At 35.4% G+C, this 23,810-nt stretch overlaps 1 protein-coding gene and 22 non-coding genes across 24 annotated transcripts in view; 1 reads left to right on the forward strand and 22 right to left on the reverse strand.

Annotated features, from left to right (window-relative positions):
- The window catches only part of LOC142351908 (uncharacterized), a 438,132-nt gene that overhangs the window by 216,603 nt on the left and 197,719 nt on the right, over positions 1-23,810 (forward strand). The gene's annotated exons all lie outside the window — the stretch shown is intronic.
- Positions 171-243, reverse strand: Trnat-ugu (transfer RNA threonine (anticodon UGU)). Its single transcript has one exon. It is a non-coding gene; the product is annotated as a tRNA-Thr (tRNA).
- Trnat-ugu (transfer RNA threonine (anticodon UGU)) lies at positions 1,541-1,613 on the reverse strand. The gene has a single exon. It is a non-coding gene; the product is annotated as a tRNA-Thr (tRNA).
- Trnat-cgu (transfer RNA threonine (anticodon CGU)) lies at positions 1,816-1,888 on the reverse strand. The gene has a single exon. It is a non-coding gene; the product is annotated as a tRNA-Thr (tRNA).
- Trnat-ugu (transfer RNA threonine (anticodon UGU)) lies at positions 4,266-4,338 on the reverse strand. The gene has a single exon. It is a non-coding gene; the product is annotated as a tRNA-Thr (tRNA).
- On the reverse strand, positions 4,812-4,890 carry Trnat-ugu (transfer RNA threonine (anticodon UGU)). Its single transcript has one exon. It is a non-coding gene; the product is annotated as a tRNA-Thr (tRNA).
- On the reverse strand, positions 5,087-5,159 carry Trnat-ugu (transfer RNA threonine (anticodon UGU)). The gene has a single exon. It is a non-coding gene; the product is annotated as a tRNA-Thr (tRNA).
- Trnat-ugu (transfer RNA threonine (anticodon UGU)) lies at positions 5,638-5,710 on the reverse strand. The gene has a single exon. It is a non-coding gene; the product is annotated as a tRNA-Thr (tRNA).
- Positions 5,912-5,984, reverse strand: Trnat-ugu (transfer RNA threonine (anticodon UGU)). The gene has a single exon. It is a non-coding gene; the product is annotated as a tRNA-Thr (tRNA).
- Trnat-ugu (transfer RNA threonine (anticodon UGU)) lies at positions 7,553-7,631 on the reverse strand. The gene has a single exon. It is a non-coding gene; the product is annotated as a tRNA-Thr (tRNA).
- Positions 7,828-7,900, reverse strand: Trnat-ugu (transfer RNA threonine (anticodon UGU)). The gene has a single exon. It is a non-coding gene; the product is annotated as a tRNA-Thr (tRNA).
- Positions 8,379-8,451, reverse strand: Trnat-ugu (transfer RNA threonine (anticodon UGU)). Its single transcript has one exon. It is a non-coding gene; the product is annotated as a tRNA-Thr (tRNA).
- Positions 8,653-8,725, reverse strand: Trnat-ugu (transfer RNA threonine (anticodon UGU)). The gene has a single exon. It is a non-coding gene; the product is annotated as a tRNA-Thr (tRNA).
- Positions 12,290-12,362, reverse strand: Trnat-ugu (transfer RNA threonine (anticodon UGU)). Its single transcript has one exon. It is a non-coding gene; the product is annotated as a tRNA-Thr (tRNA).
- Positions 13,442-13,514, reverse strand: Trnas-uga (transfer RNA serine (anticodon UGA)). The gene has a single exon. It is a non-coding gene; the product is annotated as a tRNA-Ser (tRNA).
- Positions 13,718-13,790, reverse strand: Trnas-cga (transfer RNA serine (anticodon CGA)). Its single transcript has one exon. It is a non-coding gene; the product is annotated as a tRNA-Ser (tRNA).
- Trnat-ugu (transfer RNA threonine (anticodon UGU)) lies at positions 15,629-15,701 on the reverse strand. Its single transcript has one exon. It is a non-coding gene; the product is annotated as a tRNA-Thr (tRNA).
- On the reverse strand, positions 16,179-16,246 carry Trnas-cga (transfer RNA serine (anticodon CGA)). The gene has a single exon. It is a non-coding gene; the product is annotated as a tRNA-Ser (tRNA).
- Trnat-ugu (transfer RNA threonine (anticodon UGU)) lies at positions 17,011-17,083 on the reverse strand. Its single transcript has one exon. It is a non-coding gene; the product is annotated as a tRNA-Thr (tRNA).
- Positions 17,841-17,913, reverse strand: Trnat-ugu (transfer RNA threonine (anticodon UGU)). The gene has a single exon. It is a non-coding gene; the product is annotated as a tRNA-Thr (tRNA).
- Positions 18,391-18,458, reverse strand: Trnas-cga (transfer RNA serine (anticodon CGA)). Its single transcript has one exon. It is a non-coding gene; the product is annotated as a tRNA-Ser (tRNA).
- Trnat-ugu (transfer RNA threonine (anticodon UGU)) lies at positions 20,581-20,653 on the reverse strand. Its single transcript has one exon. It is a non-coding gene; the product is annotated as a tRNA-Thr (tRNA).
- Positions 20,857-20,929, reverse strand: Trnat-cgu (transfer RNA threonine (anticodon CGU)). Its single transcript has one exon. It is a non-coding gene; the product is annotated as a tRNA-Thr (tRNA).

Consider the following 23,810-nt stretch of genomic DNA (forward strand, 5'->3'; position numbering starts at 1 on the left):
TCGACGTAGATTTTGGCCCTGCGTGCATTTGCAACACCGATCGCCCCTTTACGTAGCAGGCGCTATTGTATATAAACAATAGTAATTATTTGGTTTTTCGAAGTAGATTTTTTTGTAATGGAGTTTGGTGGTTAACGCAGCCTGGGTTTTAAATAGATTCGACGTAGTGTTAGTCCTGGGCGGATTTGAACCACCGGTCTCCTGTTTACAAGACAGGCGCTTTAACCACCAAGCCACAGAACCATGTCTTCAGAGTTTCAGTTAGCAAAACTTATAAAAGTGAATTATTTTGAAAGCCAATCTTGGTTTCATTTTTCCAGAATTAAAAATATACATCTGTATAAAAACAAAAGTGAGGTAAATGGGTATTTTGAAGCTGGAAATATTTCTAATTCAAATAGGTTGTTAGCGTAAGCTAGGTTTCCGAAAAAGTTGGCGTAGATTCAGGTCCTGGGCAGATTTGAACGAGCGAGCTCCTGTTAACGAGACAGGCGCTTTAACCGCTTAGCAATCGAACCATGGCTTTACACTCTCAGTTATCAAAACTCATAAAAGTGAATACTTTGAGAGCTAATTTTTGTTTCATTTATCCAGAAGCTTGAAAAATACGTCTGTTTATGAACGAAAATGAAGTAAATTGCTTTGTTGAAGCTTAAAGTGTTTCTAATTCAATTAGTTTGTTAGCGTGAGCTTAGTTTCCTAAAAACTTGACGTAGATTTTGGTCCTGAGAGCATTTGAACCACCGATCTCCTCTTTACGTAACAGGCGCTTTAACCACTAAGCCACAGTACAATGACTTAACAGTTTCAGTTAGAAAAAATCATAAAAGTGAATACTTTTGAAAGCCAGCTTTTGTTTTTTTTCCAGAGGCAAAAGATATAGTTCTGTATATAAACAAGAGTAAGTACCTTGGTTTTTCGAAATAGATTTTTTTGTAATGCAGTTTGGTTGTTAGGCAGCCTGAGTTCTAAATAGCTTCGACGTAGTTTTAGGTCCTGGGCGGATTTGAACCACCTCTCTCCTGTTTAGAAGACAGGCGCTTTAACCATTAAGCGAAAGAACCATGTCCTCAGAGTTTCAGTTAGCAGAGCTGATGAAAGTGAATTATTTTGAAAGCCAATTTTAGTGTCATTTTTTCCAGAAGCATAAAATATGCATCTGTATAAAAACAAAAGTGAGGTAAATGGGTATTTTGAAGCTGAAAATGTTTCTAATTCAATGAGGTTGTTAGCGTGAGCTTAGTTTCCTAAAAACTTGACGTAGATTTAGGTCCTAGGGCATTTGAACCACCGATCTCCTCTTTAGGTAACAGGCGCTTTAACCACTAAGCCACAGGACAATGACTTAACAGTTTCAGTGGGCAATAATCATAAAAGTGAATACTTTTGAAAGCCAGTTTTTGTTTTACTTTTCCAGAGGCATAAGATATAGGGCTCTATATAAACAAGAGTAAGTAATTTGGTTTTTCAAGGTATATCTTTTTGTTATGGAGTTTGGTTGTTAGGCAGCCTGGGTTTTAAATAGATTCGACGTAGTTTTAGGTCCTGGCCGGATTTGAACCTCCGATCTCCTGTTTACAAGACAGGCGCTTTAACCACTAAGCCACAGAACCACGCTTCAGAGTTTCCGTTAGCAAAACTCATAAAAGTGAATTATTTTGAAAGCCAATTTTGGTTTCATTTTCCCAGAAGCATCAAATATACATCTGTATAAAAACAAAAGTGAGCTAAATGGGTATTTTGAAGCTGGAAATGGGTGTAATTCAATCAGGTTGTTAGAGTAAGCTAGGTTTCTAAAAAAGTTGACGTAGATTTAGGTCCTGGGCGGATTTGAACCACCGATCTCCTGTTTACGAGACAGGCGCTTTAACCACTAAGCCACAGAACCATGTGTTTCACTCTCAGTTAGCAAAACTAATAAAAGTGAATACTTTGAGAGCTAATTGTTGCACTTGTTGCATTTTTCCAGAAGCTAGAAAAATACGTCTGTATATAAACAAAAACTAGCGAGAAAGATAATTTTTGTTCAAACACCGTTTTCTCACTGTACTTTAAAATTAGAGCGAAAAAAATTCACGCCGTAAAACCACTCGCTTTTTCGCGCCCTTAATGAAATCATATAGAAACTGAACACATCAAAATACAAGAAAAGTTTACAAATTTCCCAGTGAAAAAAAATTATTTAAAACCATTTTTGTCTCTGGAATTCTGACATCTGCAAGACTTGAAAAGTTTCGTTGGCCAGTAGTGATCGTTGAACTCAGAAAAAGAAAATATTCAAAAATTTGAAATCTAAATTTTTACAATCTTGCTATAATTCGTGATATAAATATCGTACAACCATTTCAAGATCTCAAGAGACTATCGAGTATCCCCATTTCAAGCCTTAAATAGATTCAGTGGTTCATAAAGATCCATAAACTTGGAACATACAAATTTTCCGAAAACTTAAAAAAATATTAAATTTGATCAAAGAATTGCAGAAGCTGGAGTGGTTAGCCTATTATCAAACCTGAGGAGGTCCCTTGGCCCGAAAAGAATCAAAGATTCAAAAATTTTTAATTAACTTACATCTAGAAACCATGCAGTAAGCTATTGTCACATCCTAGAGGAAGGTCCTTGGCTCTTAAGGCTGGACAAACCTAACAAAATGACAAAAAAGTTCTATCAAAAAAATTGCTAAAATTTGTGATATTAAAAAGTTGAAAACTACACCATGGCCAATAAAAGTTTTGAGTAACTTTTTATTAAACACCAAAGGAGGATTTCTGTCCCCTAAAAAAACCTGAATAATGATAAAAGTTCAAAAAACTTAAAAATGTGCAAGTTTTGTCAAAAAAACGCTAAAATTCGAGATGTTTAAATCTTGAAAAACATTCAATTACATCCAGAAACAATGCATTAACCTATCAAACCCTAGAGGAAGTTGTTTGGCTCTTGACGCTAGAGAAACCTAAAAACTGAAAAAAATCAAACCTGAAAAAAATTGCAAAACTGAAAAAAAACAATAACAATAAAATATCAAAAGAAAATTGCAAGTTTTGTCAGAAAAATGTTAAACTTTGTGATGTAAAAACACTGAAGACCTTTCCGTTGCCACTAGAAATGTTGCATTAATCTATTTTCAAACCCTAGAGGAGGTTCCTTGACACCTGGGGTTAAAAAAGCTCAACCTAGGGCTGAAAAAAAAACTTTCAATTAACTTGAAAAAATTGTGAAAATTAAAAATTTGCGTGTTTTTGACTGGAGTTCCAAAACAAATAGCTGTTAAAATGGCCATAAAAAATACTTATGTCTCTCTAGACCTTTATCAACTTTAACCAGCCTCGACTGTAGACTGGTCCAAGGAAAATTCGAAAAATGACGAAAAAACAAGAAAAATTACATTTTGGGCTCAAAAACTCCTTAAATGACCTTTAACCTTAACTGCGGCCTTCCCAGTAGCTACACCACACTAAGCAATTGAGGGACTAGTAAATGTGACCAAAGGCCTTTAACGAAACTTAATATTCGCAGATGAGTTTCAGTTAGCAAAACTCATAAAAGTGAATTATTATGAAAGCCAATTTTGGTTTCATTTTTCCAAGAGCATAATATATACATCTGTATAAAACAAAAGTGAGGTAAATGGGTATTTTGCAGCTGGAAATGTTTCTAATTCAATTAGGTTGTTAGCGTAAGCTAGGTTTCCTAAAAAGTTGACGTAGATTTAGGTCCTGAGGTGATTTGAACCACCGATCTCCTGTTCACGCGACAGGCGCTTTAAACACGAAGCCACAGAAACATAAACATGTCTTTACGCTCTCAGTTAGCAAAACTCATAAAAGTGGATACTTTGAGAGCTAATTTTTGTTTCATTTCTCCAAAAGCTTGAAAAATACGTCTTTATATAAACAAAAATGAAGTAAACTGCTATTTTGAAGCTGAAAGTGTTTCTAATTCAATTAGTTTGTTAGCGTGAGCTTAGTTTCCTAAAAACTTGACGTAGATTTTGGTCCTGGGAGCATTTGAACCACCGATCTCCTCTTTACGTAACAGGCGCTTTCACCACTAAGCCACAGGAGAATGACTTAACAGTTTCAGTTAGAAAAAATCATAAAAGTGAAGACTGTTGAAAGCAAGTTTTTACTTTGTTTTTCCAGAGGCTTAAGATATAGGTCTGTATATAAAAAAGAGTAATTAATTTGGTTTTTCGAAGTATATTTTTTGTAATGCAGTTTGGTTGTTAGCGCAGGCTAGGTTTTAAATAGATTCGATGTAGTTTTAGGTCCTGGACGGATTTGAACCACCGCTCTCCTCTTTACAAGACAGGCGCTTTAACCACTAAGCCACAGAACCATGTCTTCAGAGTTTCAGTTAGCAAAACTCACAAACGTGAATTAATTTGAAAGCCATTTTTGGTTTCATTTTTCCAGAAGCACAAAATATACATCTGTATAAAAACAAAAGTGAAGTAAATGGGTATTTTGAAGCTGGAAATGTTTCTGTTTCAGTTAGGTTGTTAGCGTACGCTAGTTTCCCTAAAAAGTTGACGTAGATTTAGGTCCTGGGCGGATTTGACCCAGTGATCTCCTGTTTACGAGACAAGCGCTTTAACCACTAAGCAATAGAACCATGGCTTTACACTCTCAGTTAGCAAAAGTGAATACTTTGAGAGCTAATTTTTTGTTTCATTTTTCCAGAAGCTTGAAAAAAAATACGTCTGTTTATAAACAAAAATGACGTAAATTGCTTTTTTGAAACTGAAAGTGTTTCGAATTAAATTAGGTTGTTAGTGTGAGCTTAGTTTCCTAAAAACTATACGTAGATTTTGGTCCTGGGAGGATTTGAACCTCCGATCTCCTGTTTACAAGACAGGCACTTTAACCATTAAGCCACAGTACAATGACTTAACAGTTTCAGTTAGAAAAAAATCATAAAAGTGAATACTTTTGAAAGTCAGTTTTTATTTTATTTTTCCAGAGGCATAAGATATAGGTCTGTGTATAAACAAGAGTAAGTAATTTAGTTTTTCGAAATATATTTTTTTTGTAATGCAGTTTGGTCGTTAGGCAGCCTAGGTTTTAAAAAGATTTGACGTAGTTTTGGGTCCTGGATGGATTTGAACCACCGATCTCTTGTTTACAAGACAGGCGCTTTAACCTCTTAGCCACAGGACCATGTCTTCAGAGTTTCAAGTAGCAAAACTCATAAAAGGTAATTATTTTGAAAGCCAATTTTGGTTTCATTTTTCCAGAAGCATAAAATATACATCTGTATAAGAACAAAAGTGAGGTAAATGGGTATTTTGAAGCTGGAAAAATTTCTATTACAGCTAGGTTGTTAGCGTACGCTAGTTTTCCTAAAAATTTGACGTAGATTTAGGTCCTGGGCGGATTTGACCGAGCGAGCTCCTGTTTACGAGACAGGCGCTTTAACCACTAAGCAACAGAACCATGGCTTTACACTCTCAGTTAGCAAAACTCATAAAAGTGAATACTTTGAGAGCTGATTTTTGTTTCATTTTTCCAGAAGCTTGCAAAATACGTCTGTTTATAAACAAAAATGACGTAAATTCCTTTTTTGAAGCTGAAAGTGTTTCTAATTAAATTAGGTTGTTAGTGTGAGCTTAGTTTCCTAAAAACTTGACGTAGATTTTGGTCCTGGGAGGATTTGCACCTCCGATCTCCTGTTTACAAGACAGGCGCTTTAACCATTAAGCCACAGGACAATGACTTAACAGTTTCAGTTAGAAAAAAATCATAGAAGTGAATACTTTTGAAAGCCAGTTTTTATTTTATTTTTCCAGAGGCATAAGATATAGGTCTGTATGTAAACAAGAGTAATTAATTTAGTTTTTTGAAATAGATTTTTTTGTAATGCAGTTTGGTCGTTAGGCAGCCTAGGTTTTAAAAAGATTCGACGTAGTTTTGGGTCCTGGATGGATATGAACCACCGATCTCTTGTTTACAAGACAGGCGCTTTAACCACTTAGCCACAGGACCATGTCTTCAGAGTTTCAGTTAGCAAAACTCATAAAAGGTAATTATTTTGAAAGCCAATTTTGGTTTCATTTTTCCAGAAGCATAAAATATACATCTGTATAAGAACAAAAGTGAGGTAAATGGGTATTTTGAAGCTGGAAATGTTTCTATTACAGCTAGGTTGTTAGCGTACGCCAGTTTTCCTAAAAAGTTGACGTAGGTTTAGGTCCTGGGAGGATTTGACCGAGCGAGCTCCTGTTTACGAGACAGGCGCTTTAACCACTAAGCAACAGAACCATGGCTTTACACTCTCAGTTAGCAAAACTCATAAAAGTGAATACTTTGAGAGCTTATTTTTGTTTCATTTTTCCAGAAGCTTGAAAAATACGTCTGTTTATAAACAAAAATGACGTAAGTTCCTTTTTTGAAGCTGAAAGTGTTTCTAATTCAATTAGGTTGTTAGCGTGAGCTTAGTTTCCTAAAAATTTGGCGTAGATTTTGGTCCTGGGAGCATTTGAACCACCGATCTCCTCCTTTACGTAACAGGCGCTTTAACCACTAAGCCACAGGACAATGACTTTACAGGTTCAGTTAGAAAAAAATCATAAAAGTGAATACTTTTAAAAGTCAGTTTTTGTTTTCTTTTCCAGAGGCATAAGATATAGGTCTATATATAGACAAGAGTAAGTAATCTGGTTTTTTGAAATAGATTTTTTTGTAATGCAGTTTGGTTGTTAGCGCAGGCTGGCTTTTAAAAACTTTCGACGTAGTTTTAGGTCCTGGGTGGATTTGAACCACCGATCTTCTGTTTACCCAGACAGGTGCTTTAACCACTAAGCCACAGGACAATGAATTAACTGTTTCAGTTAGCAATAATTATAAAAGTGATTTCTTTTGAAAGCGAGTTTTTTTTATTTTTCAAGAGGCATAGGATGCAGGTCGGTATATAAACAAGAGTAAGTAATTTGGTTTTTCGAAGATTTTTTTGTAATGCACTTGGGTTATTCGCGCAGACTGGGTTTTAAATAAATTCTACGTAGTTTTAGGTCTGGGCGGATTTGAACCACTGATCTCCTGTTTACTATACAGGCGCTTTAACCACTACACCACAGAACCATGTCTTAAGAGTTTCAGTTAGCAAAACTGATAAAAGTGAATTATTTTGAAAGCCAATTTTTGTTTCATTTTTCCAGAAGCATAAAATATACAACTGTATGAAATCAAAAGTGAGGTAAATGGGTATTTTGAAGCTGGAGATGTTTCTATTTCAGTTAGGTTGTTAGCGTACGCTAGTTTTCCTATAAAGTTGACGTAGATTTAGGTCCTGGGCGGATTTGACCCAGCGAGCTCCTTTTTACGAGACAAGCGCTTTAACCACTAAGCAATAGAACCATGGCTTTACACTCTCAGTTAGCAAAAGTGAATACTTTGAGAGCTAATTTTTTGTTTCATTTTTCCAGAAGCTTGAAAAAAAATACGTCTGTTTATAAACAAAAATGACGTAAATTGCTTTTTTGAAGCTGAAAGTGTTTCGAATTAAATTAGGTTGTTAGTGTGAGCTTAGTTTCCTAAAAACTATACGTAGATTTTGGTCCTGGGAGGATTTGAACCTCCGATCTCCTGTTTACAAGACAGGCACTTTAACCATTAAGCCACAGTACAATGACTTAACAGTTTCAGTTAGAAAAAAATCATAAAAGTGAATACTTTTGAAAGTCAGTTTTTATTTTATTTTTCCAGAGGCATAAGATATAGGTCTGTGTATAAACAAGAGTAAGTAATTTAGTTTTTCGAAATATATTTTTTTTGTAATGCAGTTTGGTCGTTAGGCAGCCTAGGTTTTAAAAAGATTTGACGTAGTTTTGGGTCCTGGATGGATTTGAACCACCGATCTCTTGTTTACAAGACAGGCGCTTTAACCTCTTAGCCACAGGACCATGTCTTCAGAGTTTCAAGTAGCAAAACTCATAAAAGGTAATTATTTTGAAAGCCAATTTTGGTTTCATTTTTCCAGAAGCATAAAATATACATCTGTATAAGAACAAAAGTGAGGTAAATGGGTATTTTGAAGCTGGAAAAATTTCTATTACAGCTAGGTTGTTAGCGTACGCTAGTTTTCCTAAAAATTTGACGTAGATTTAGGTCCTGGGCGGATTTGACCGAGCGAGCTCCTGTTTACGAGACAGGCGCTTTAACCACTAAGCAACAGAACCATGGCTTTACACTCTCAGTTAGCAAAACTCATAAAAGTGAATACTTTGAGAGCTGATTTTTGTTTCATTTTTCCAGAAGCTTGCAAAATACGTCTGTTTATAAACAAAAATGACGTAAATTCCTTTTTTGAAGCTGAAAGTGTTTCTAATTAAATTAGGTTGTTAGTGTGAGCTTAGTTTCCTAAAAACTTGACGTAGATTTTGGTCCTGGGAGGATTTGCACCTCCGATCTCCTGTTTACAAGACAGGCGCTTTAACCATTAAGCCACAGGACAATGACTTAACAGTTTCAGTTAGAAAAAAATCATAGAAGTGAATACTTTTGAAAGCCAGTTTTTATTTTATTTTTCCAGAGGCATAAGATATAGGTCTGTATGTAAACAAGAGTAATTAATTTAGTTTTTTGAAATAGATTTTTTTGTAATGCAGTTTGGTCGTTAGGCAGCCTAGGTTTTAAAAAGATTCGACGTAGTTTTGGGTCCTGGATGGATATGAACCACCGATCTCTTGTTTACAAGACAGGCGCTTTAACCACTTAGCCACAGGACCATGTCTTCAGAGTTTCAGTTAGCAAAACTCATAAAAGGTAATTATTTTGAAAGCCAATTTTGGTTTCATTTTTCCAGAAGCATAAAATATACATCTGTATAAGAACAAAAGTGAGGTAAATGGGTATTTTGAAGCTGGAAATGTTTCTATTACAGCTAGGTTGTTAGCGTACGCCAGTTTTCCTAAAAAGTTGACGTAGGTTTAGGTCCTGGGAGGATTTGACCGAGCGAGCTCCTGTTTACGAGACAGGCGCTTTAACCACTAAGCAACAGAACCATGGCTTTACACTCTCAGTTAGCAAAACTCATAAAAGTGAATACTTTGAGAGCTTATTTTTGTTTCATTTTTCCAGAAGCTTGAAAAATACGTCTGTTTATAAACAAAAATGACGTAAGTTCCTTTTTTGAAGCTGAAAGTGTTTCTAATTCAATTAGGTTGTTAGCGTGAGCTTAGTTTCCTAAAAATTTGGCGTAGATTTTGGTCCTGGGAGCATTTGAACCACCGATCTCCTCCTTTACGTAACAGGCGCTTTAACCACTAAGCCACAGGACAATGACTTTACAGGTTCAGTTAGAAAAAAATCATAAAAGTGAATACTTTTAAAAGTCAGTTTTTGTTTTCTTTTCCAGAGGCATAAGATATAGGTCTATATATAGACAAGAGTAAGTAATCTGGTTTTTTGAAATAGATTTTTTTGTAATGCAGTTTGGTTGTTAGCGCAGGCTGGCTTTTAAAAACTTTCGACGTAGTTTTAGGTCCTGGGTGGATTTGAACCACCGATCTTCTGTTTTCAAGAGAGGTGCATTAACCACTAAGCCACAGAACCATGTATTCACAGTTTCAGTTAGGAAAACTCATGAAAGTTAATTATTTTGAAAGCCAATTTTGGTTTCATTTTTCCAGAAGCATAAAACATACATCTGTATAATAATAAAAGTGAGATAAATGGGTATTTTGAAGCTGGAATTGTTTCTAATTCAATTAGTTTGTTAGTGTAAACTAGTTTTCTTCAAAAGTTGACGTAGATTAAGGTCCTGGGAGGATTTGAACCATCGATCTCATGTTTACGAGACAGGCGCTTTAACCACTAAGCCACAGGACAATGACTTTACAGTTTCAGTTAGAAAAAATCATAAAAGTGAATACTTTTAAAAGTCAGTTTTTGTTTTCTTTTCCAGAGGCATAAGATATAGGTTTATATATAGACAAGAGTAAGTAATCTGGTTTTTTGAAACAGATTTTTTTGTAATGCAGTTTGGTTGTTAGCGCAGGCTGGCTTTTAAAAACTTTCGACGTAGTGTTAGGTCCTGGGCGGATTTGAACCACCGATCTTCTGTTTTCAGGAGAGGTGCTTTAACCACTAAGCCACAGAACCATGTATTCACAGTTTCAGTTAGGAAAACTCATGAAAGTTAATTATTTTGAAAGCCAATTTTGGTTTCATTTTTCCAGCAGCATAAAACATACATCTGTATAATAATAAAAGTGAGGTAAATGGGTATTTTGAAGCTGGAATTGTTTCTAATTCAATTAGTTTGTTAGTGTAAACTAGGTTTCTTAAAAAGTTGACGTAGATTTTGGTGCTGGGCGGATTTGAAACACCAGTCTTCTGTTTTCGAGACAGGCGCTTTAACCACTAACCCACAGAACCATGTCTTTACACTCTCAGTAAGCAAAACTCATAGAAGTGAACACTTTGAGAGCTAATTTTTCTTGCATTTTTCCAGAAGCTAGAAAAATACGTCTGTATATAAACAAAATTGAAGTAAATTGCTTTTTGAAGCTGAAAGTATTTCTAATTCCATTACGTTGTTAGCGTGATCTTAGTTTCCTAAAAACTTCACGTAGATTTAGGTCCTGGGCGGATTTCAACCACCGATCTTCTGTTTTCAGGAGAGGTGCTTTAACCACTAAGCCACAGAACCATGTATTCACAGTTTCAGTTAGGAAAACTCATGAAAGTTAATTATTTTGAAAGCCAATTTTGGTTCCATTTTTCCAGCAGCATAAAACATACATCTGTATAATAATAAAAGTGAGGTAAATGGGTATTTTGAAGCTGGAATTGTTTCTAATTCAATTAGTTTGTTAGTGTAAACTAGGTTTCTTAAAAAGTTGACGTAGATTTTGGTGCTGGGCGGATTTGAAACACCAGTCTCCTGTTTTCGAGACAGGCGCTTTAACCATTAAGCCAGAGAACCATGTCTTCAGATTTTCAGTTAGCAAAACTCATGAAAGTGAATTATTTTGAAAGCCAATTTTGGTTTCATTTTTACCAGAAGCATGAAATATACATCTGTATAAAAACAAAAGTGAGGTAAATGGGTATTTTGCAGCTGGAAATGTTTCTAATTCAGTTAGGTTGTTAGCGTAAGCTAGGTTTCCTAAAAAGTTGACGTAGATTTAGGTCCCGAGGGGATTTGAACCACCCATCTCCTGTTTACGCGACAGGCGCTTTAACCACTAAGCCACAGAAACATAAACATGTCTTTACGCTCTCAGTTAGCAAAACTCATAAAAGTGAATACTTTGAGAGCTAATTTTTGTTTCATTTCTCCAGAAGCTTGAAAAATACGTCTGTATATAAACAAAAATGAAGTAAATTGCTATTTTGAAGCTGAAACTGTTTCTAACTCAATGAGGTTGTTAGCGTGAGCTTAGTTTCCTAAAAACTTGACGTAGATTTAGGCCCTTGGAGCATTTGAACCACCGATCTCACCTTTAGGTAACTGGCGCTTTAACCACTAAGCCACAGAACCATGTCTTCAGAGTTTCAGTTAGCAAAACTCATGAAAGTGAATTATCTTGAAAGCCAATTTTGGTTTCAATTTTTCCAGAAGCATAAAACATACATCTGTATAATAACAAAAGTGAGGTAAATGGGTATTTTGAAGCTGCAATTGTTTCTAATTCATTTAGGTTGTTAGCGTAAGCTAGGTTTCCTAAAAACTTGACGTAGATTTAGGTCCTGTGCGGATTTGAACCACCGATCTCCGGTGTACTAGGCAGGCGCTTTAACCATTAAACCACAGGGCCAGATCTTCATAGTTTCAGTTACCAAACTCGAAAAAGTGAATTATTTTCAAAAGCCAACTTTGGTTTCATTTTTCCAGAAGCATAAAATATACATCTGTATAAAAACAAAAGTGAGGTAAATGGGTATTTTGAAGCTGGAAATTTTTCTATTACAGCTAGGATGTTAGCGTACGCTAGTTTTACTAAAAAGTTGACGTAGATTTAGGTCCTGGGCGGTTTTGACCGAGCGAGTTCCTGTTTACGAGAAAGGCGCTTTAACCACCAAGCAACAGAACCATGGCTTTACACTCTCAGTTATCAAAACTCATAAAAGTGAATACTTTGAGAGCTAATTTTTGTTCCATTTAGAAAAAAATCATAAATGTGAAGACTTTTGAAAGCCAGTTTTTGTTTTGTTTTTCCAGAGGCATAAGATATAGGTCTGTGTATAAACAAGAGTAAGTAATTTAGTTTTTCGAAATATATTTTTTTTGTAATGCAGTTTGGTCGTTAGGCAGCCTAGGTTTTAAAAAGATTTGACGTAGTTTTGGGTCCTGGATGGATTTGAACCACCGATCTCTTGTTTACAAGACAGGCGCTTTAACCTCTTAGCCACAGAACCATGTCTTGAGAGTTTCAGTTAGCAAAACTCAAAAAATTGAATTCTTTTGAAAGCCAATTTTGGCTTCATTTTTCCAGAAGCATAAAATATACATCTGCATAAAAACAAAAGTGAGGTAAATGGGTATTTTGAAGCTGGAAATATTTCTATTTCAATTAGGTTGTTAGCGTCTGCTAGTTTTCCTAAAAAGTTGACGTAGATTTAGGTCCTGGGCGGATTTGAACCACCGATCTCCTGTTTTCAAGAGAGGCGCATTAACCACCAAGCCACCGAACCATGTATTCAGAGTTTCAATTAGGAAAACTCATGAAAGTTAATTAGTTTGAAAGCCAATTTTGGTTTCATTTTTCCAGAAGCATAAAACATACATCTGTATAATAATAAAAGTGAGGTAAATGGGTATTTTGAAGCTGGAATTGTTTCTAATTCAATTAGTTTGTTAGTGTAAACTAGGTTTCTTCAAAAGTTGACGTAGATTAAGGTCCTGGGAGGATTTGAACCACCGATCTCATGTTTACGAGACAGGCGCTTCAACCACTAAGCCACCGAACCATGTATTCAGAGTTTCAATTAGGAAAACTCATGAAAGTTAATTAGTTTGAAAGCCAATTTTGGTTTCATTTTTCCAGAAGAATAAAACATACATCTGCATAAAAACAAAAGTGAGGTAAATGGGTACTTTGAAGCTGGAAATATTTCTATTTCAATTAGGTTGTTAGCGTCTGCTAGTTTTCCTAAAAAGTTGACGTAGATTTAGGTCCTGGGCGGATTTGACCGAGCGAGCTCCTGTTTACGAGACAGGCGCTTTAACCACTAAGCAACAGAACCATGGCTTTACACTCTCAGTTATCAAAACTCATAAAAGTGAATACTTTGAGAGCTAATTTTTGTTTCATTTAGAAAAAAAGTCATAAATGTGAAGACTTTTGAAAGCCAGTTTTTGTTTTCGTTTCCAGAGGCATAAGATATAGGTCTCTATATAAACAAGAGTAAGTAATCTGGTTTTTCGAAATAGATTTTTTGTAATGCAGTTTGGTTGTTAGCGCAGACTGGCTTTTAAAAACTTTCGACGTAGTTTTAGGTCCTGCGCGGAATTGAACCACCGATCTCCTGTTTTCAAGAGAGGCGCTTTAACCACTTAGCCACAGAACCATGTCTTCAGAGTTTCAGTTAGGAAAACTCATGAAAGTTAATTAGTTTGAAAGCCAATTTTGGTTTCATTTTTCCAGAAGCATAAAACATACATCTGTATAATAACAAAAGTGAGGTAAATGGGTATTTTGAAGCTGGAAATGTTTCTAATTCAATTAGGTTGTTAGCGTAAACTAGGTTTCCGAAAAAGTTGACGTAGATTTAGGTCCTGGGCGGATTTGAAACACCAGTCTCCTGTTTTCGAGACAGGCGCTTTAACCACTAAGCCACAGAACCATGTCTTTACACTCTCAGTAAGCAAAACTCATAGAAGTGAATACTTTGAGAGCTAATTTTTCTTGCATTTTTCCAGAAGCTAGAAAAATACGTCTGTATATAAACAAAAATGAAGTAATTTGCTATTTTGAAGCTGAAATTGTTTCTAATTCAATGAGGTTGTTAGCGTGAGCTTAGTTTCCTAAAAACTTGACGTAGATTTAGGTCCTTGGAGCATTTGAACCACCGATCTCCCCTTTAGGTAACAGGCGCTTTAACCACTAAGCCACAGAACCATGTCTTCAGAGTTTCAGTTAGCAAAACTCATAAAAGTGAATTATTTTGAGAGCCTATTTTGGTTTCATTTTTACCAGAAGCATGAAATATACATCTGTATAAAAACAAAAGTGAGGTAAATGGGTATTTTGCAGCTGGAGATTTTTCTAATTCAATTAGGTTGTTAGCGTAAGCTAGGTTTCCTAAAAAGTTGACGTAGATTTAGGTCCTGAGGGGATTTGAACCACCGATCTCCTGTTTACGCGACAGGCGCTTTAACCACGAAGCCACAGAACCATAAACATGTCTTTACGCTCTCAGTTAGCAAAGCTCATAATAGTGAATACTTTGAGAGCTAATTTTTGTTTCATTTCTCCAGAAGCTTAAAAAAAACGTCTGTATATAAACAAAAATGAAGTAAATTGCTATTTTGAAGCTGAAAGTGTTTCTAATTCAATTAGTTTGTTAGCGTGAGCTTAGTTTCCTAAAAACTTGACTTAGATTTTGGTCCTGGGAGCAATTGAACCACCGATCTCCTCTTTACGTAACAGGCGCTTTAACCACTAAGCCGCGGGACAATGACTTAACAGTTAAGTGAAGACTGTTGAAAGCCAGTTTTTGTTTTGTTTTTCCAGAGGTTTAAGATATAGGTCTGTATATAAAAAAGAGTAATTAATTTGGTTTTTCGAAGTATATTTTTTGTAATGCAGTTTGGTTGTTAGCGCAGGCTGGGTTTTAAATAGATTCGACGTAGTTTTAGGTCCTGGGAGGATTTGAACCACCGCTCTCCTGTTTACAAGACAGGCTCTTTAACCACTAAGCCACATAACCATGTCTTCAGAATTCAGTTAGCAAAAATCACAAAAGTGAATTAATTTGAAAGCCATTTTTGGTTTCATTTTTCCAGAAGCACAAAATATACATCTGTATAAAAACAAAAGTGAGGTAAATGGGTATTTTGAAGCTGGAAATGTTTCTCTTTTTGAGTTAGGTTGTTAGCGTACGCTAGTTTTCCTAAAAATTTGACGTAGATTTAGCTCCTGGGCGGATTTGACCCACTTATCTCCTGTGTACGAGACAAGCCCTTTAACCACTAAGCAGTAGAACCATGGATATACACTCTCAGTTAGCAAAACTCATAAACGTGAATACTTTGAGAGCTTATTTTTGTTTCATTTTTCCAGAAGCTTGAAAAATATCTGTTTATAAACAAAAATGACGTAAGTTCCTTTTTTGAAGCTGAAAGTGTTTTTAATTCAATTAGGTTGTTAGCGTGAGCTTACTTTCCTAAAAACTTGACGTAGATTTTGGTCCTGGGAGCATTTGAACCACCGACCTCCTCTTTTACGTAACAGGCGCTTTAACCACTAAGCCACAGGGCAATGACTTAACAGTTTCAGTTAGAAAAAAATCATAAAAGTGAATACTTTTGAATGCCAGTTTTTGTTTTGTTTTTCCAGAGGCATAAGATATAGATCTGTATATAAACAGGAGTAAGTAATTTAGTTTTTCGAAATAGATTTTTTTGTAATGCAGTTTGGTCGTTAGGCAGCCTAGGTTTTAAAAAGATTCGACTTAGATTTAGGTCCTGCACGGATTTGAACCACCGTTCTCTTGTTTACAAGACAGGCGCTTTAACCACTTAGCCACAGAACCATGTCTTCAGAGTTTCAGTTAGCAAAACTCATAAAAGTGAATTATTTTGAAAGCCAATTTTGGTTTCATTTTTCCAGAAGCATAAAATATACACCTGTATAAAAACAAAAGTGAGGTAAATGGGTATTTTGAAGCTGGAAATGTTTCTATTACAGCTAGGTTTTTAGCGTACGCTAGTTTTCCTAAAAAGTTGACGTAGATTTAGGTCCTGGGCGGATTGGACTGAGCGAGCTCCTGTTTAGGAGACAGGCGCTGTAACCACTAAGCAACAGAACCATGGGTTAACACTCTCAGTTAACAAAACTCATAAAAGTAAATACTTTGAGAGCTAATTTTTGTTTCATTTTTCTAGAAGCTTGAAAAATACGTCTGTTTATAAAAAAAATGACGTAAATTGCTATTTTGAAGCTGAAATTGTTTCTAATTCAATGAGGTTGTTAGTGTAAACTAGGTTTCTTAAAAAAGTGATGTAGATTTATGTGCTGGGCGGATTTGAACCACCGGTCTCCTGTTTTCGAGACAGGCGCTTTAACCACTAAGCCACAGGATAATGACTTAACAGTTTCAGTTAGAAAAAATCATAAAAGTGAATACGTTTGAAAGCCAGTTTTTGTTTCATTTTTCCAGAAGCACAAATTATACATCTGTATAAAAACAAAAGTGAGGTAAATGGGTATTTTGAAGCTGGAAATGTTTCTCTTTTTGAGTTAGGTTGTTAGCGTACGCTAGTTTTCCTAAAAATTTGACGTAGATTTAGCTCCTGGGCGGATTTGACCCACTTATCTCCTGTGTACGAGACAAGCGATTTAACCACTAAGCAGTAGAACCATGGCTTTACACTCTCAGTTAGCAAAACTCATAAACGTGAATACTTTGAGAGCTAATTTTTTGTTTCATTTTTCCAGAAGCTTGAAAAAAATACGTCTGTTTATAAACAAAAATGACTTAAATTGCTTTTTTTGAAGCTGAAAGTGTTTCTAATTCAATTAAGTTGTTAGCGTGAGCTTAGTTTCCTAAAAACTTGACGTAGATTTTGGTCCTGGGAGCATTTGAACCACCGACCTCATCTTTTACGTAACAGGCGCTTTAACCACTAAGCCACAGGGCAATGACCTAACAGTTTTAGTTAGAAAAAAATCATAAAAGTGAATACTTTTGAAAGCCAGTTTTTGTTTTGTTTTTCCAGAGACATAAGATATAGATCTGTATATAAACAGGAGTAAGTAATTTAGTTTTTCGAAATAGATTTTTTTGTAATGCAGTTTGGTCGTTAGGCAGCCTAGGTTTTGAAAAGATTCGACTTAGATTTAGGTCCTGGGCGGATTTGAACCACCGTTCTCTTGTTTACAAGACAGGCGCTTTAACCACTTAGCCACAGAACCATGTCTTCAGAGTTTCAGTTAGCAAAACTCATAAAAGTGAATTGTTTTGAAAGCCAATTTTGGTTTCATTTTTCCAGAAGCACAAAATATACATCTGTATAAAACAAAAGTGAGGTAAATGGGTATTTTGAAGCTGGAAATGTTTCTCTTTTTGAGTTAGGTTGTTAGCGTACGCTAGTTTTCCTAAAAATTTGACGTAGATTTAGCTCCTGGGCGGATTTGACCCACTTATCTCCTGTGTACGAGACAAGCGCTTTAACCACTAAGCAGTAGAACCATGGCTTTACACTCTCAGTTAGCAAAACTCATAAACGTGAATACTTTGAGAGCTAATTTTTTGTTTCATTTTTCCAGAAGCTTGAAAAAAATACGTCTGTTTATAAACAAAAATGACTTAAATTGCTTTTTTGAAGCTGAAAGTGTTTCTAATTCAATTAAGTTGTTAGCGTGAGCTTAGTTTCCTAAAAACTTGACGTAGATTTTGGTCCTGGGAGCATTTGAACCACCGACCTCCTCTTTTACGTAACATGCGCTTTAACCACTAAGCCACAGTGCAATGACTTAACAGTTTCAGTTAGAAAAAAATCATAAAAGTGAATACTTTTGAAAGCCAGTTTTTGTTTTGTTTTTCCAGAGGCATAAGATATAGATCTGTATATAAACAGGAGTAAGTAATTTAGTTTTTCGAAATAGATTTTTTTGTAATGCAGTTTGGTCGTTAGGCAGCCTAGGTTTTAAAAAGATTCGACTTAGATTTAGGTCCTGGACGGATTTGAACCACCGTTCTCTTGTTTACAAGACAGGCGCTTTAACCACTTAGCCACAGAACCATGTCTTCAGAGTTTCAGTTAGCAAAACTCATAAAAGTGAATTATTTTGAAAGCCAATTTTGGTTTCATTTTTCCAGAAGCATAAAATATACACCTGTATAAAAACAAAAGTGAGGTAAATGGGTATTTTGAAGCTGGAAATGTTTCTATTACAGCTAGGTTTTTAGCGTACGCTAGTTTTCCTAAAAAGTTGACGTAGATTTAGGTCCTGGGCGGATTGGACTGAGCGAGCTCCTGTTTACGAGACAGGCGCTGTAACCACTAAGCAACAGAACCATGGGTTAACACTCTCAGTTAACAAAACTCATAAAAGTAAATACTTTGAGAGCTAATTTTTGTTTCATTTTTCTAGAAGCTTGAAAAATACGTCTGTTTATTAAAAAAATGACGTAAATTGCTATTTTGAAGCTGAAATTGTTTCTAATTCAATGAGGTTGTTAGTGTAAACTAGGTTTCTTAAAAAAGTGATGTAGATTTATGTGCTGGGCGGATTTGAACCACCGGTCTCCTGTTTTCGAGACAGGCGCTTTAACCACTAAGCCACAGGATAATGACTTAACAGTTTCAGTTAGAAAAAATCATAAAAGTGAATACTTTTGAAAGCCAGTTTTTGTTTTCTTTTTTCAGAGGCAAAAGATATAGGTCTGTATATAAACAAGAGTAAGTAATTTAGTTTTTCGAAATAGATTTTTTGTAATGCAGTTTGGTCGTTAGGCAGCCTAGGTTTTAAAAAGATTCGACGTAGTTTTAGGTCCTGGACGGATTTGAACCACCGTTCTCTTGTTTACAAGACAGGCGCTTTAACCACTTAGCCACAGAACGATGTTTTCAGAGTTCCAGTTAGCAAAACTCATAAAAGTGAATTATTTTGAAAGCCAATTTTGGTTTCATTTTTCCAGAAGCATAAAATATACACCTGTATAATAACAAAATGAGGTAAATGGGTATTTTGAAGCTGGAAATGTTTCTATTACAGCTAGGTTGTTAGCGTACGCTAGTTTTCCTAAAAAGTTAACGTAGATTTAGGTCCTGGGCGGATTGGACCGAGCGAGGTCCTGTTTACGAGACAGGCGCTTTAACCACTAAGCAACAGAACCATGGGTTAACACTCTCAGTTAGCAAAACTCATAAAAGTGAATAATTTGAGAGCTAATTTTTGTTTCATTTTTCCAGAAGCTTGAAAAATACGTCTGTTTATAAACAAAAATGACGTAAATTCCTTTTTTGAAGCTGTAAGTGTTTCTAATTCAATTAGGTTGTTAACGTGAGCTTAGTTTTCTAAAAACTTGGCGTAGATTTTGGTCCTGGGAGCATTTGAACCACCGAACTCCTCCTTTACGTAACAGGCGCTTTAACCACTAACCCACAGGACAATGACTTAACAGTTTCAGTTAGAAACAATCATAAAAGTGAATACGTTTGAAAGCCAGTTTTTGTTTTATTTTACCAGAGGCATAAGATATAGGTCTGTATATAAACAAGAGTAAGTAATCTTGTTTTTCGAAATAGATTTTTTTGTAATGCAGTTTGGTTGTTAGCGCAGGCTGGCTTTTAAAAACTTTCGACGTAGTTTTAGGTCCTGGGCGGATTTGAACCTCCGATCTCCTGCTTGCAAGAGAGGCGCATTAACCACTAAGCCACAGAACCATGTATTCAGAGTTTCAGTTAATTATTGAAAGTTAATTATTTTGAAAGCCAATTTTGGTTTCATTTTTCCAGAAGCATAAAAACATACATCTGTATAATAACAAAAGTGAGGTAAATGGGTATTTTGAAGCTGGAAATGTTTCTAATTCAATTAGGTTGTTAGCGTAAACTAGGTTTCTTAAAAAGTTGACGTAGATTTTGGTGCTGGGCGGATTTGAAACACCAGTCTCCTGTTTTCGAGTCAGGTGCTTTAACCAATAAGCCACGGAACCATGTCTTTACACTCTCAGTAAGCAAAACTCATGAAAGTGAATAATTTGAGAGCTAATTTTTCTTGCATTTTTCTAGAAGCTAGAAAAATACGTCTGTATATAAACAAAAATGAAGTAAATTGCTATTGTGAAGCTGAAAATGTTTCTAATTCAATGAGGTTGTTAGCGTGAGCTTAGTTTCCTAACAACTTGACGTAGATTTAGGTCCTTGGAGCATTTGAACCACCGATCTCCCCTTTAGGTAACAGGCGCTTTAACCACTAAGCCACAGAACCATGTCTTCAGAGTTTCAGTTAGCAAAAGCCATAAAAGTGAATTATTTCGAAAACCTTTTTTGGTTTGATTTTTCCAGAAGAAGAAAATATAGATCTGTATAAAAACAAAAGTGAGGTGAATGGGTGTTTTGAAGCTGGAAATGTTTTAATTCAATTAGGTTGTTAGCGTAAGCTAGCTTTCCTAAAAACTTGACGTATATTTAGGTCCTGGGAGCATTTGAACCACCGATCTCCCCTTTAGGTAACAGGCGCTTTAACCACTAAGCCACAGGACAATGACTTAACAGTTTCAGTTAGCAATAATCATAAAAGTGAATACTTTTGAAAGCCAGTTTTTGTTTTATTTTTCCAGAGGCATAAATATAGGTCTGTATATAAATAAGAGCAAATAATTGGGTTTTTCGAAGTGTATTTTTTGTAATGCAGTTAGATTGTTAGGCAGACTGGGTTTTAAATAGATTCGACGTAGTGTTAGGTCCTGGGCGGATTTGAATCACCGTTCTCCTGTTTACAAGACAGGCGCTTTAACCACTAAGCCACAGAACCATGTCTTCAGAGTTTCAGTTAGCAAAACTCATAAAAGTGAATTGTTTTGAAAGCCAATTTTGGTTTCATTTTTCCAGAAGCCTTAAATATACATCTGTATTAAAACAAAAATGAGGTAAATGGGTATTTTGAAGCTGGAAATATTTCTAATTCAATTAGGTTGTTAGCGTAAGCTAGGTTTCTGGAAAAGTTGACGTAGATTTAGGTCCTGGGTGGCTTTGAACCACCGATCTCTTGTTTACGAGACCGGCGCTTTAACCACTAAGCCACAGAACCATGTCTTACCTTTATCGGTTAGCAAAACTAATAAAAGTGAATACTTTGAGAGCTAATTTTTGTTGCTTTTTTTCAGAAGCTAGAAAAATACGTCTGTATGTAAACAAAGATTAGTGAATAAGCGAATTTTTTTACACACCGTTTTCTCACTCTACTTTAAAATTAGAGCGAAAAAAATTCACGCCGTAAAACCACTCGCTTTTTCGCTCCATTGATGAGATCATATAGAAACTGAACACCTCAAAAAACAAAAGTTTACAAATTTCCCAGTGGAAAAAAAATATTTGAAACCATTTCTTGTCTCTGGAGTTCTGACATCTGCAAGACTTGAAAAGATTCGTTCGCCAGTAATGATCGTTAAACTCCAAAAAAGAACATATTCAAAAATTTGAAATCTAAATTTTAACAAAATCTTGCTATAATTCGTGATATAAATATCGTACATCCATTTCAAGATCTGAAGAGACCATCCAGTATCCCCATTTCAAGCCTTAAATAGATTCAGTGGCTCATAAAGATCCATATACTCGGATCATTCTAATTTTCCGAAAACTTAAAAAAAATTAAATTTGATCAAAGAATTGCAGAAGCTCGAGTCGTAAGGCTATTATCAAACCTGAGGAGGTCCCTGGGCCCGAAAAGAATCAAAGATTCAAAAATTTTTCATAAACTTACATCTAGAAACCATGCAGTAAGCTATTGTCGCATCCTAGAGGAAGGTCCTTGGCTCTTAAGGCTGGACAAACCTAACAAAATGACAAAAAAGTTCTACCAAAAAAATTGCTAAAATTTGTGATATTAAAAAGTTGAAAACTACACCATGGCCAATAAAAGTTTTGAGTAACTTTTTGTTAAACACAAAAGGAGGATTTCTGAGCTCTGAAAAAAACCTGAATAATGACAAAAGTTCAAAAAAATTAAAAAATTTGCGAGTTTTGTCAAAAAGACGCTAATATTCGAGATGTTTAAATCTTGAAAAACATTATATTACATCCAGAAACTATGCATTAACCTATCAAGCCCTAAAGGAAGTTCGTTGGCTTTTGAGGCTAGAGAAACCTAAAAACTGAAAAAAATCAAACCCGAGAAAAACTTGAACAATAACAATAAAACGTCGAAAGAAAATTGCAAGTTTTGTCAGAAAAATGCTAAACTTCCTGATGTAAAAATACTGAACACCATTCCGTTGCCACTAGAAATGTTGCATTAACCTATTATCAAACCCTAGAGGAGGTTCCTTGACACCTGGGGTTAAAAAAACTCAACCTAAGGCTGAAAAAAAACTTTCAATTAACTTAAAAAAATTGTGAAAATTAAAAACTTGCGTGTTTTTGACTGGAGTACCAAAACAAATAGCTGTTAAAATGAACATAAAAAATACTTATGTCTCTCTAGACCTTTATCAACTTTAACCAACAACTAAAATTATTGCTACAAACTTCGTTTGAGAGAAATTCAATTGAGTAGATTAACCTCATACGTTCGCAACCAACATATTGCCGACGAAATAAAAAGAAATCAAATAAATGCCAAAAATAGCAATACGCTCTTTTTGGATCTATTTCTAATTGACATTTTTTCGGTGAATGACTTTTCTTGCATCCCTGTTTTTTTTGTGCGGCGCGTGAACCTTTGGCAGCTGGATTATTGGTTATTGACTCTTTTTGCATTTAGGTCAATGACTCTTTTGCAGTGTGCGCTTTTTATGACATAGACCTCTTGCGAGAACAAATTTTTCGGTCACTGACCTCTCGCAATCTGCCCTCTTAACCATGCTGCTCGAGATCTCCTAAACATGCTCTTTGATAGTTCTTAAACATGCTCTTCAGAGGCCTATTAAACATGCCTTTTCGTCTTTCGCTAAACACGGTGCCTTATAAACTGTCATGTATTCAATATATAGGATGAAGTAAATTGCTATTTTGAAGTTGAAAGTGTTTCTAATTCATTTAGGTTGTTAGCGTGAGCTTAGTTTCCTAAAATTTTGACGTAGATTTAGGTCCTGGGGCATTTGAACCACCGATCTCCTCTTTAGGTAACAGGCGCTTTAACCACTAAGCCACAGGACAATGACTTAACAGTTTCAGTTAGCAATAATCAGAAAAGTGAATACTTTTGAAAGCCAGTTTTTGTTTTTTTCCAGAGGCATAAGGTATAGGTCTGTATAAAAACAAGAGTAAGTAATTTAGTTTTCGAAGTTGATATTTTTCGTAATGCAGTTTGGTTGTTAGGCAGCCTGGGTTTTAAATAGATTCGACGTAGTTTTAGGTCCTGGTTGGATTTGAACCACTGATCTACTGTTTACAAGACAGTCGCTTTAAACACTTAGCCACAGAACCATGTCTACAGAGTTTCAGTTCGCAAAACTCATAAAAGTGAATTCTTTTGAAAGCCAATTTTGGCTTCATTTTTCCAGAAGCATAAAATATACATCTGCATAAAAACAAAAGTGAGGTAAATGGGTATTTTGAAGCTGGAAATTTTTCTAATTCAATTAGGTTGTTAGTGTGAGCTAGTTTTCCGAAAAAGTTGACGTAGATTTAGGTCCTGGGCAGATTTGACCCAGCGAGCTCCTGTTTATGAGACAGGCGCTTTAACCACCAAGCAATAGAACCATGGCTTCACACTCTCAGTTAGCAAAACTCATAAAAGTGAATACTTTAGGAGCTAATTTTTGTTTCATTTTTCCAGAAGCTTGAAAAATACGTCTGTTTATAAAAAAAATGACGTAAATTGCTTTTTTGAAGCTGGAAATATTTCTAATTCAATTAGGTTGTTAGCGTGAGCTTAGTTTCCTAAAAATTTGACGTAGATTTTGGTCCTAGGAGCATTTGAACCACCGATCTCCTCTTTTACGTAACAGGCGCTTTAACCACTAAGC

Source organism: Convolutriloba macropyga, chromosome 13 (genome assembly GCF_964194025.1).
Source record: "Convolutriloba macropyga chromosome 13, txConMacr16.3, whole genome shotgun sequence".
Classification (NCBI taxonomy): domain Eukaryota; kingdom Metazoa; phylum Xenacoelomorpha; order Acoela; family Convolutidae; genus Convolutriloba; species Convolutriloba macropyga.